The sequence below is a fragment of the Patella vulgata genome, chromosome 1 (genome assembly GCF_932274485.2).
Source record: "Patella vulgata chromosome 1, xgPatVulg1.2, whole genome shotgun sequence".
NCBI classification, from domain to species: Eukaryota; Metazoa; Mollusca; class Gastropoda; family Patellidae; genus Patella; species Patella vulgata.
The window spans coordinates 2,757,294-2,770,000 of record NC_065879.2 but is presented as its reverse complement, the minus strand read 5'-3'; the positions used below and the strand labels follow the sequence as shown (position 1 = coordinate 2,770,000).

Here is a 12,707-nt window from a genome sequence, read left to right as displayed (position 1 = left end):
CTTTACACCAATCAAATACGTTGTAACATAAAACTTTCACCTTTCCACCAATCAAATAAGCTGTAACATAAAACAATACAAACAAATGAAATAAAATTGGGTTTTAACGTCCTACTATTCTGTTCAATCTGGGCTAATGAAGACAGGTGTACGCCATGTAGTGTGCTATGATTACGACCGTTTGAATGAAATACGTCAGCCAAAATGTGGTCCGGTGACTTGTTCTCCGAGGCCATTTTAACACTAATGAACACATGTGTGCCCTGACTATGCTAGAAATTTTGCCATGACAGTGGCGCTAAAACATGCGAATTTCAATACTCGAATTTCCTTTTACGGTTTTCATATGAATGACTATATGTCAGGCCCATAGCTATTGCCCTTTCCATTTGACGCAACGCGAAGCCAACTGCCGACGTGCCCATATCAGTATGAGCGCCCCACAAAACCGAGTGACATTGGTTGGGCTGCCCCCCCCCCCCCGCTGCCCCCCCCCCCCCCCGCTAGCTACGAGCCTGTAACGTTTTCCCTTACCATGCCGTCTGTCCAAGCATCACTGACAAGGGGACACTACGCCGGCAAACACCGGGATCTCAGGACCTCACCAGCACCAACAACAACATACATTATATCTGAATGACACAACCATAATTTCTTCACCTTTAAATCCCAAAAGTTAGCGCAACATTTTGTACGTCCTTGCATAGCGATTTTTGTAGAATCGAAGAAAAGGGTTTTGATGAATATTCATAATTTATTAGTTACATGTTTACTAGTTTGCGTATCTCATAGTGAATCGCATACTTGATTTTGAGCAAGTGGTTGCCGCGTGTTTTTCCATCTGGGGTAGAAAACGCTGAAATAAAGTTGGACCATATGTTAGTCATAGCAATGATTTATTACACTGATCACTGAGTCAGGTATGGTCATAGGCGTTGGAGGGGGGGGGGCTGGACCTGATAAGCCCGAAAAGATTTTGGGTTACAGACGACGTATAGGACCCCCCCCCCCACCCCCCTCCCGCCAAAAGAAAAAAAACAAAAAAAACAAAATCGTGATAGTGGGAACCTAGCTTTAAGACGGTTGTATTAACATCTTCTATTCCTGCTTAACTATTGTAACACGTCACTGCTTTGCACGAATAAAATGAATAGTCAGACCTTTTAATGCCGTCACGTGTGTAAATATAAAATAAATATTTGAGTAACGTCCTTGTTAAACAAGCCGGCCAATAATAATATACAATATAAAGAAGACGGTGTGTGAATTGTATACGTATGTATAACATCAACGATAAATATATGGTTGGTGTAATTCGTTATTTATACATTGGATAGTGTCGTGGCTTTTAGAAAATTTTTACTGGGGGTGCTTTCTTACTTTCTTCTTAGCGTCAGCTTTCATCAAGTAATCGTCTTTTTTTTACTACTTTAGACTGATTTAAAAGGATGCAAGCGGGGTTGTTTATCCGCTAGACTAGTACAATAATCAACTGTATAATTTGAGCTAGCGAGACTAGTAGAATGATAAACTGTATAATTTGAGCTGGCGAGGCCAGTAAAGGGTTGAGACATAATCATGATTTTAATATAAAAACAAACACGCTAAAACTCTGATTTGGTAAACAACTATTCTAGGATTCTAATCTAATGTTTCCATCCGATGTTTAGTATTTTAATTAATTGTTATTAATATAGGACATCATGTTGTCTAATCGCTTGAGAATTTTGTTCTCTCGAGAGCACAGTGACCCCGTGAGCAAGTCTCTATATTCTTATAAAAATCAGACAATTATATCACAAATTAACAGTCACTATTCCTTTTCATTTAAGAAACATAAGATGTCTAAGGGAATCAAGAAAACAAATCTAGTTTTGCGCCTTGTTTTGCCTGTCCACTGTCTGCCCTTTCCGGGGTGTTATTAAAAAAAAAAACAATTATATAAAATAATCCTTCTAATGATTGGAGAAAATTTGCACCAGTTTTCGTAAAAGTAAAGCAAAAATAATTTTAAGAAAAACCATTCTTAAGATTAGTGACAATATGCATCAGTTTTCTTAAAAGTAAAGCAAAAATATATATGGAGAAACTGAACCACCCTGTTACACACCGCTTTTGTTCTCAAGAGAGAGAGAGAGAGAAAGAGAGAGAGGAGGATGGAGAGAGAGGGAGGAGAGAGAGAAATTAATTAGAATTACCAATTAAAATTTAGAATTATAAATTAAAATTAAAAATTATTAGATCAATTATTAGTTCAAATTAAGAATTATTAATTCAAATTAAGAATTATTAATTCAAATTAAGAATTATTAATTCAAATTAAGAATTATTAATTCAAATTAAGAATTATTAATTCAAATTGAGAGTTATTAATTCAAATTGAGAGTTATTAATTTAAATGGAGAATTAATAATTGGAATTAAGGATTATTAATTCGAATTAAGATTTATTGATTCAAATTAACAAATTATCGATTCGAATTAAGAATTACCGATTCGAATTACTCTTCAAAATTCATAACTATTTTTTTTCAAATTCAAAATTATTTTTCAAAATTCAAAATTTATTTATCCAAATCAAAATTTATTTATCAAAATCAAAATTATTTATCAAAATCAAAATTATTTATCAAAATCAAAATTATTTTTCAAAAATCAAAATTATTTTTTAAAAATTCAAAAACCAAAACTATTTTTCAAAATTCAAAAAAGATCCCTTGACAGTTGAGTTCGATATAACAGTAGGCCGTAGTGCCGCTGTCCGGGCAAAATTTCCCTCATAGCAAACTGTATGGCGTATGCCCGTCTTCATTAGCCAAGTTCGGAGCAGAACAGTAGGACGTTTAAACCCCATTTCATTTCACAAATCTTTCAATCCTCTTTTCAATTAATACAACACAATAACGCCCTTGTTTACTTTATAACACATGAAGAGAACCCAGATACTTTCCTATTAACGTCAGCTTTCGTCAGTTAATTGGGTTTTTTTTTACTACTTCAGATTGATTTAAAAGGATGCAAGCGGTGTTGTTTATCCGTTAAACTAGTAGAATAATATAGGATATCATGTTGTATAATCGCTTGAGAATTTTGTTCTCTCGAGAGCACGGTGACCCAGTGAACAAGTCTCTATATTCTTATAAAAATCAGACAATTTTATCACAAATTAACAATCACTATTCCTTTTCATTTAACAAACATAGGATGTCTAAGGGAATCAAGAAAACAAATCCAGAGCGTGACCAAAATTAATCCTTCCCACGAAGGCGCAAATATCGACTTGTCGGCTTTCGTTTGAAGAGAGGCATGTTGCTATTAGGACCCAATTAACGGTGTTAAAGATTTTATGAATTTATGTTTACTCTGAATTTTATCCACCAATTGGCAACTAATGATTAAAATCATCAAATTATCCAAGTATTCAATATGAATCTTAATTTGGAGACGAGAGAGCGATTGGGTTTAACGTCCACTCGACACAAACTAGGTCATTTCGAGACTAACATGTGGTTCAATTTTATTTCAACAACTCGGTTGCGTGCAGGGGTCTTTAGCAGTGGGGGGAAACCGGAGGACCCGGAGAATACCCACAAGGTTGGACAGGCGACCCTACTCCTTGTCACGTACAACCGGGGATTCGAAACCACGCCAGTTGACTCAATGATAGGCCTTATGATACAGCACGCACGTGCTAACCATTCGGCCATCCAAACCCCCAATTTGGAGACGAACACAGAATGTAGGTCTACAAGTGCAATATAGAGAAGATGAAGAAATACAGAAGGTGGTACGGAGGTTTGCAGCTCTACCGTTGGTACCAGTAGAAAGGGTAGGTATATTATATTATGTCTTGTTGTATTGGCCTTCGACTTCTCTTATTGGAGTAGACGTGGAACGTTTTGAACACTGTGGTCACCACATTGGTATTTGTTATCAAATTTATTTACCAAGCATATTTTACTTGCAGGTTGAAGATGTCTACCTTTACATTTTAGCAGAAATGCCAGCCAATCCAAAAGTAAAAAAATTGGCCGACTACATAACAAATCAATGGTTCGAGGGTTAATTTGCAACTCATCAGTGGGACTACTACGACACAGAGGAGCACAGAACCAACAACACTCTGGAAGGATGGCATGCGCGAATCAACATCCGAATGTTTTTGAAATGATCACATTTTTACAACAAGAACAAAATATTAATGAGATTAGAATCGTTCATTATGCTGGGGGACAGAAACCACCAAGGAAGAGATATAAATATGCTCAAATCCAAAGCCAGCTCCAGGAATTAAATGGAAGACACGAGGAAGAGGAATTGACTTTAGTCGACTATTTAGACAGAGTGTCTTATTTGGCGAAATTAAATTAATCTTTGTTATAGTGTAGTTATGTTTTTATTTCTTATGCCAAAAATGATGCTAAAATGTCGGTTAATTAGTTACATTGGGGATTATGAAAGTGTAAATTCTGATCATAACAATCTATAACACTATTGTTACGTTTTTAATCCATTTTAATCCCTAGGCTCTGGATTCCCACGAAGTCGTCCAAAACGACTTCGTTTAATCCGTTACAGTCAATAACTGCGCTTCGTGGGAATAAACCCAATTTGCACCAGTTTTCGTAAAAGTAAAGCAAAAATAATTTTAAAAAAACATTTCATAAGATAAGTGACAATATGCATCAGTTTTCTTAAAAGTTAAGCAAAAATATATATGGAGAAACTGAATCACCCTGTTACACACCGCTTTTGTTCTCAAGAGAGAGAGAAAGAGAGAGAAGGGGAGAGAGAGAGAAATTAGAATTTGAATTATTAATTCAAATTAAGAATTATTAATTCAAATTAAGAATTATTAATTCAAATTAAGAATTATTAATTCAAATTAAGAATTATTAATTCAAATTAAGAATTATTAATTCAAATTAAGAATTATTAATTCAAATTAAGAATTATTAATTCAAATTAAGAATTTTTAATTTAAATTGAGAATTAATAATTCGAATTAAGAATTAATAATTCGAATTAAGGATTATTAATTCGAATTAAGGATTATTAATTCGAATTAAGGATTATTAATTCGATTTAAGGATTATTAATTCAAATTAAGAATTATCGATTCGAATTACTCTTCAAAATTCATAACTATTTTTTTTCAAAATTCAAAATTTATTTATCAAAATTCAAAATTATTTTCCAAAAATCAAAATTATTCAAAAACCAAAATTATTTTTCAAATTTCAAATTATTTTTCAAATTTCAAATTATTTTTCAAATTTCAAATTATTTTTCAAATTTCAAATTATTTTTCAAATTTCAAATTATTTTTCAAATTTCAAATTATTTTTCAAAATTCAAAATAATTTTTTAAAAAAAACAAGCATAAATATGAAAAATAAAATTAGAAATAGGAAATCAGAAAAAAGTTCATATTTTAGCTTGCGTGTCTAATAAATTAAAATTATTCATCGTAAAAGTTATATTTTATTTGGTTGAGTAGTTTCTTTTAATTTGTAAAACATAACAAATTATGTGAAAATAATTAAGCTGTTACCAATTTTACACGAATAACATTTCAACTCCTGTAACTATTGCTTCATTTTAAACTTGTATCATCATTTGATGTGCAAAACTAACATTTATTACATCCAATAAATTAAAACTATTGATCGCCAAAGTGGTATTTTATTTTCATTGTAGTTTTTGTACCCCCTCTGGGGTTTTTAACATGTTTAGATCCTGGTTGTCAATGCTTCATCACTGATTTCAAACATATACCGTGGCGCGTAAATGAGGGTTGACAAAAACGTTCATTCTGTCGTGTACATATTCAAAGTAGTTATTTCCATAATCTCATTTCAATATTTTGTTGATAACGAAAAAGGATACGATCTTCACAAAAATGAAGAGTCAAGGCGAAGAACAATCTAAGTCACATTTTTTGTCTTTTCGCATAAAAGACAAAACAGACTTTTGGACGAAAATGCTTGACGCGAACAGAACAAGGAGTGTGTTTAATTACAACTTCAAAATGATGTTTAATACGAATCATAATTACCTGTACAACAACTGACTTCCACTTTTCAGCCAAATTAAGGTCAAATAAAGGGAACGATGGGCTTGTATTTGTCCGGGAGGGGGGGGGGGGGGCATTTCAGAAGGGCTTTGTTCGATGTGACTCGGATCGTTTTTACCATGTTCCACAGAAAGCTTATACAATTTGTTACCAGATTGCGCCATTAACTGGGGTTCGGTGAAAAAGTGACTTCAGATAGTTCTTCCCCTGGACTCTTCAAATATGTATTTCCTTTTTTGTCTTATCACGCCTATTTTGTACTTTTTTGATCTTTTCAAATCAAATTTGTACTTTCAAGTTGGAAAGTCCTAAAATCGTTAATTTATTTTTTAAATTAATACAATTCGAAATGTTATCAAAGTGGTCATATTAAAATACATTTAGCCCCTAAAATTGAGTGCGTTGTTGTAAAGCTCCAATTGAACGGAATTGAACGATGTTTAGACTGATATTCGCTTTAGAGATTTAACTTAATATCGTTTTCAAGGGAATTCTAAATTCTTCAAATGACGCTTAGATACAGCCATGCTGATCGCCATTAAAGGGTGTTTTTCATCAGGTAATAGTAAATCGAGGGTACTGTCATGTATACGAATACTTAAGGGCACTCCAACCCGGACACTGTCATGTGTATGAAAATTGGGGGCACTTCAACCCTAACTCTGCCATTAAAAAAAAAATACTTGTCGACACGTCCTGTTTTAGAATTAAAACCAATGATTGTTTCCCATAGAACAAGAAAAGAAAAAATCTTAAATCTCGAATAAAAATAACTAAAATATTTTGGGGCGTAGAGGAAATTTAAACCAGTTTTATTGTTATAAGCAAACGCCCATCAAATTGATAGGTGGTCAATCATCTGAATAGAAGAGAATGCAATTTGTGCAATAAGTCCTGGCACTCAAGATAATTCAACGTAAAGTCTCAGCCATCAATCTGGTTAATGGTAAATTCGCCCGAATTCTTCCAGCCTTGTTAATTAACAGAACACAGGTTTAATGGTAAACAATCACTAGTTTATTCTATAAGCACGACGTTTCGACAAGTATTCTCGTATCGTGATTGTTTCCCATAAAATTTGTGGTCCCTGAATGTGTTTCTCAATCGCTAAAATGCCACTGCAAGATTAACCTCTGTAGATAAAGAAGGCCCGGAGAAAACCCACGAGGTTGGACAGGCGACCCTATTTCTTACGATACAGCGCGCGCATGCTAAGAGAACTGGAAGATAAACGAGATTTAAAAGTTAATTATGTACATACCTTCCTGCTACAAGTCGTGTTTCCTCGTCACAATATGTTCAACTACATGGCATTAGTTAAATCCACGTCACAAAACGACACATAATGGCCACACCCGACTGGGTATTTCACGATAAGAGTTTAACTCGGTAAAAAAAAAAAGTTCCCCTCTTCAAACATCAGGTCAATCTGTTGTTAAAGGTGCATCATACCGGATTTAGAGAAATAGCTGGTCGCTCTTGTTAAAACAGATAGGTCAATCCTACCTCGACCAAAATGTTACAGTAGGCCTTGAAACAAGGTTGTCATTATTCTGCATGGCGTCTATGGGACAATCTCGTTTTTGGGTGCAAAAAAGTTGAACTTTTAAATTCTTAGCTGAAAAACTATCGAAAGGCTATGGACGTTGTAGCTGACAATAAACCCCATATTACATAGGCGTACGAGTCGGGAGGGGGGGGGGCAGCTGCTCCCTAACTTTCAGGCAATCTGACTTTACGGGCAGACGGGTAAAGTGAAAACAAAAACAAAAATTATTATTTCATTAGTTGGCAAAATAAAGGGCCAGAAATCTAGTAAAACACCCAAATTTACTTTTCTTTGAATTGAATACCACGAATTTTTACTGAATTGACTCTGGATTAATAATAATAATAATAATATATTGCATTTGATAATGCGCCACATCCACCCAAGTGAGTGCTCTGTGCATATTTTATTTCAACGAGAAGCAAGAAAACTTATATTTTCACGAATGATACGCATTCGTGAAAATATAAACGTTTTCTTGCTTAGAGATGAAATAAAATATGTTATTCACGACAAAACGACAAATGTTCTATTTATTTTATAATTTTACAATCATTTTAGGTAAAAACAACTAGCCAGTGAAATAACACTTTTATTTCACTGATAAAACGCAGTATTCCACTACTGATCATAAAATAAATTTATTTACATGGCAAGCCTATACTCAACTCTCTCTAGGTAATCGAATGCCAAGAATTCAAAAATATAACGATAGCTGTAACTGCGCTCAGAATATAGTAATTTGAATTAAATTTTCAATATGTATTTTTTGAACTATTCGGACAAGAACGACCAGCCCTTTATCTAAATTTTATATAAAGCAGTATCACCATAGTCTGGATACCGAAATAGACTGGATATTCAATATGATAGGCATATGAGAGCTGTGTCAGTGATGTGAAATCTGAATACGTTCCGCCATATTGTATGTAACCATAGGTAAAATATAACAACATAAAGACCCGTACCTGTCTGTAATTGTCGGTAGTTATCGTATCAGGTATATTTGATGAAATAGATAAAACAGACTAATAAGGGGGTGGGAACCTTCATGGACACATCGCTAGAAATTATAAATGAAATGAATTTAATATCCTACTACTCTGCACGGTCTGGGCTAATGAAGACGGGTTTATGTAGGAAATTTTGCCCGGACAGTGGCGCTACGGCCTACCCTTATATTGCATTTCAACTTGTATCATAAGGTCTGTCATTGAGTCAACTGACGTAGTTTCGATTCCCCGTTTCTCTTCACGTGTTATAAAGTAAACAAGGGCGTGATTGTGTTGTATTAATTACAATATGTATTGAAACATTTGTGATGATGGAGAGAGTTGTTAAAATAGAATAATATGACCGCCAATAAATAAGAATGTTACGGTTATGACCCCTTCGTATTTCCCCACCCTATTTTATAGGGATTGTTACCTTATTTGGTCAACAAATATGATATATGTTTTTATAACAAAGAAAAATGTGAATGACCAACATGCTCATTAATCTATAGCTCAGTTAACGTATCAAAATAACAGGCATATACCTTCCATATTTGTGATTATGAAGTTAGAATCAATAATATGAAAGATAACGCTATTGTTCTAGCCATCATATTTCTGCATTCTTGTCTTAGACACCATGTCTGGTTATTGTCACAATATTCATAGCCAATTTAATTTGCGTTTCAGAATTTAACTTATACCATAACTAATATATTGACAATGGAGAATAATTAATCAAAATCCTAATATTATTTTACATAGATGTTTCAAAGCAAGCACAAATTCTTTCCCTCCATATTACTACACCTTCGGGTTCCCCCCACTGCCATAAAACCCTACATTGTTTGTGTAAATTGTAAATAGGATGCTATGTTGGCCTTATCTTTATTATCTTCTACTGATGCTTGTCGCTATTTTTACCTGTGTAATTAATTCTTTCAATATTTTGTATAAGACAGGGTTTTTTTCCAGATCAGTGAAGCTATTTATGTATGTACTTGTCATTTACTTCAACGTTCTGTACTATATATACTATTCAAAAAAAGTAGGGGATATTTGATTTTTAAGTGTTATTAAAGTCACCTAATGAAACTGACGAAGAAACAAATGACAAAATGAAATGAAGTTCACATTCATCGATTTATTCCAAATGATCGTTAGACTAAGTAAGGCACAGACTGACCATTATAAGGGTAAAATGATACCCGGGGTCAAACAGCAAAGTTACCACAGCATCACAACCAAGTCAGTAACGGGTAAATCCTCCTCTGTTTGCCAAACAAGCATTGATCCGACGTGGCATACTCCTAATGAGACGTCTAAGGTCATTTTGGTCCACATTGTCCCATTCCTGTTGCAACGCAGCAGCAAGTTCTTGGACATTGGCAGGACGTTGTTGACGTTGACGTAACCTCTGTCCAAGCATGTCCCAGACATGCTCGATGGGGGAGAGGTCGGGACTCAGTGCTGGCCAAGGTAATGTGGTGATGTTCTGTTGTTGGAGGTAACCTGTAACGATCCTGGCCCTGTGACATCTTGCGTTGTCATCCTGGAAGATGAAACGGCGGCCATGACGACCTCCAGGCTAGCGAGCCTTACCCACCTAGCCACCATGGCTCCCTAAATAAGCAAAAGAAAATGACCGGACAGAGAAGAATCGAAATGTGATCCAGGTTATTGAGTAAAACTTGACATTATTACACATCGGGCAGCCTTTTGAATATTGAAGTAGAAAATAATTGTCTGTTAAAAATTAACTTGCAATAGCTTAGAAATTTTAAATGGTAAACTCAGATACGAAAATTTGTTGAAAGTTTACTCTCAACTCATGGTTATTGCACTTACATATTAATAACATTTGTAACAATAAAATTTGCAGATCAACAATGGTTGTTGTCACCAGAGCCAGTAAACAATGGACAATTAATAACATCTATTGAGGACATAATCCTGAGCAAAAAATTTACTGAATTAAAGTCAGCAGAAAATCAAAGATCATGGCTACAATGAGCCCTTATAGGCTGGTTGGAGAAGGTGACAAATCCAGCTTTGTGGGAAGAAATTCCTACCCAAATGATTTCTTCACTTTCTGAAACAACTCCGTCCCTAGTGTTCCAGAAAAATTTTCCCCGCGGATCGGAGTTGAGCAAAAATTTTTACAGCACTTTGAACTTTTCACCCCCTGGGTCAACATAATGAAAATGAAAACCATTTATAACTTCAAAAATATCAATTTTACAGCCTAGAAATATATTATCAACATATAGGAAAGTGATACCAAGGAATCCAGAAATGACGTCAAAAGTAACGTACGACCAAAGCCGTATATAGATAAAGTTGCGACAACTGTGAAGCCAGAAATTTCATATGACGTCAAGAAAATATGACCTCAAGTGTAGTAAGACGCCATCTTGGGTCCCAAGTATTTGTACCTACTCACTATCTATTTTATGTCCTATCATATTGTTGTGTCGAAGTTGGCTGCCCCCGACAAGGATGTATTTAGATATGTCATAGAATACAATTTTTAAACGAAAATTATAGCTGAACAAACTATTATTATTATTATTATTATTATGCAGAAAGCGCACATTATTGCTATAAGAATAGTCTAATTCGTAAGAAAGTGAAATAAAAGATACACCAAATAAAAGCGCTATTAAATTGCATACGCTTTTAAAAATCAGATTTTTTGTGCAGACGGGTAAAGTGAAAAATGAAAATGTAAATAGTAATTTGGGAGATACAACCTTTTTGCCTTTTAGCCGGCAAAATAAATGCCTGAAATTCCATGATTTTTGGTCTGGAGTCATTCCGGATTATGTGTCAGTTTTCATCAGTGACATTACTGATATACGAGATATCGCTCTCTGAAACTTTCTTGTTTCTTTTGCAATTTGTTTGGGGTAAGACGTTATCACTCCCCGCCCATGGGTAAATAATAATATTAATCTAATATATAAACCGCACAAATTTAACAGATACAAATAATGTACATGTTATTCCACAGGTAGACAGACATTGAAGGGGCCCAGTGAAGGAGACGCAGTTGGTTTAGAGTTTATCCGACTCTTTTGGCTATTTGCGCCCCATTTCCAATGAAATAATCATGTTGTTCTGATGCTCAACTAGTATCAAATATATATCGTGTCTGAGATTTGTTACAAATCGCCCCGAACATGTTCCACACATCTCAATATTTATCAGCTTTTTGTTCAATCTATAAAAGCCTCTATACATTCCTACAAAATTTTTTGTTTAGTTGTTTAGGCTAAATGGTACAATAGAACAAGTACACCTTTATAATGTCGACAAATACGTAAAACTATGAAATAAGATACTTCTATGATATGATTCAACGGAAAGGTCCTATATATGCAACATAGATATAATATCTACATTCAAGTTAAACGAACTGCATGTAATCATTTTAAATATTGCGTCGAGCTGAATAAAGTATATGATTTATTATCATTAAAGGATCTATGGGCGGTTGGTTAACAATGTGTAACTAAAAATTATGATATTATCTTTACTGCCAACATTTCAATGTACCTAAAATTTATTTATTTAAGAGCAACTATGTCATTTCGGGATTAATATACCACATAAAGTCATACCCAGCGGAAAGAAATGACGATTAATTAAAATTCCACCAATTTGGATTTCATTTTGCCAGCCATTGTGAATTTCTACCATCAAGATTTCTCGAAATTAAATTTTTGAGATTATATCTGCCCTTTTATTACCAAATTTGGCAGTCATATTGAAAGAAATGCCCGCCACCAAATGACAAATAAATTTTTTTTATTGATGTTTGTCAAATTCGATTTTTCCACACATTTCGCTTGCATAACCACTCTGTGTTTGAAGAATTTAAAAAGAAATTATTTACACCCCCCCCCCCACCACTAAAATACATGTAACCAAGTCCGATCTCGCTGAGCATTTGCTCAAGAACTTTTCACCCGTTTCGAACACTTCGCTCACCAGTGAAATAACTGTCATTGATGGAGGTCTGCTAATTTTTGTAAGGTGGAATAAGGGTACGAATATCTCCAACATCTTAGAAAACTATCGGTCAT

At 34.3% G+C, this 12,707-nt stretch overlaps 1 protein-coding gene across 1 annotated transcript in view; it reads right to left on the bottom strand.

Moving 5' to 3' along the window:
- The window catches only part of LOC126825676 (galactose-3-O-sulfotransferase 2), a 14,110-nt gene extending 6,655 nt beyond the window's left edge, over positions 1-7,455 (bottom strand). Inside the window, exons 1-2 of the mRNA XM_050555435.2 lie at positions 7,337-7,455; positions 1-60 (exon numbers count right to left, since the gene is read on the bottom strand). The exon at positions 1-60 is cut by the window's left edge and continues 71 nt beyond it. The gene's annotated coding sequence lies outside the window, so the exon portion shown is untranslated. The remainder of the gene's footprint in view (positions 61-7,336) is intronic.
- Positions 7,456-12,707: the final 5,252 nt, after the last annotated feature.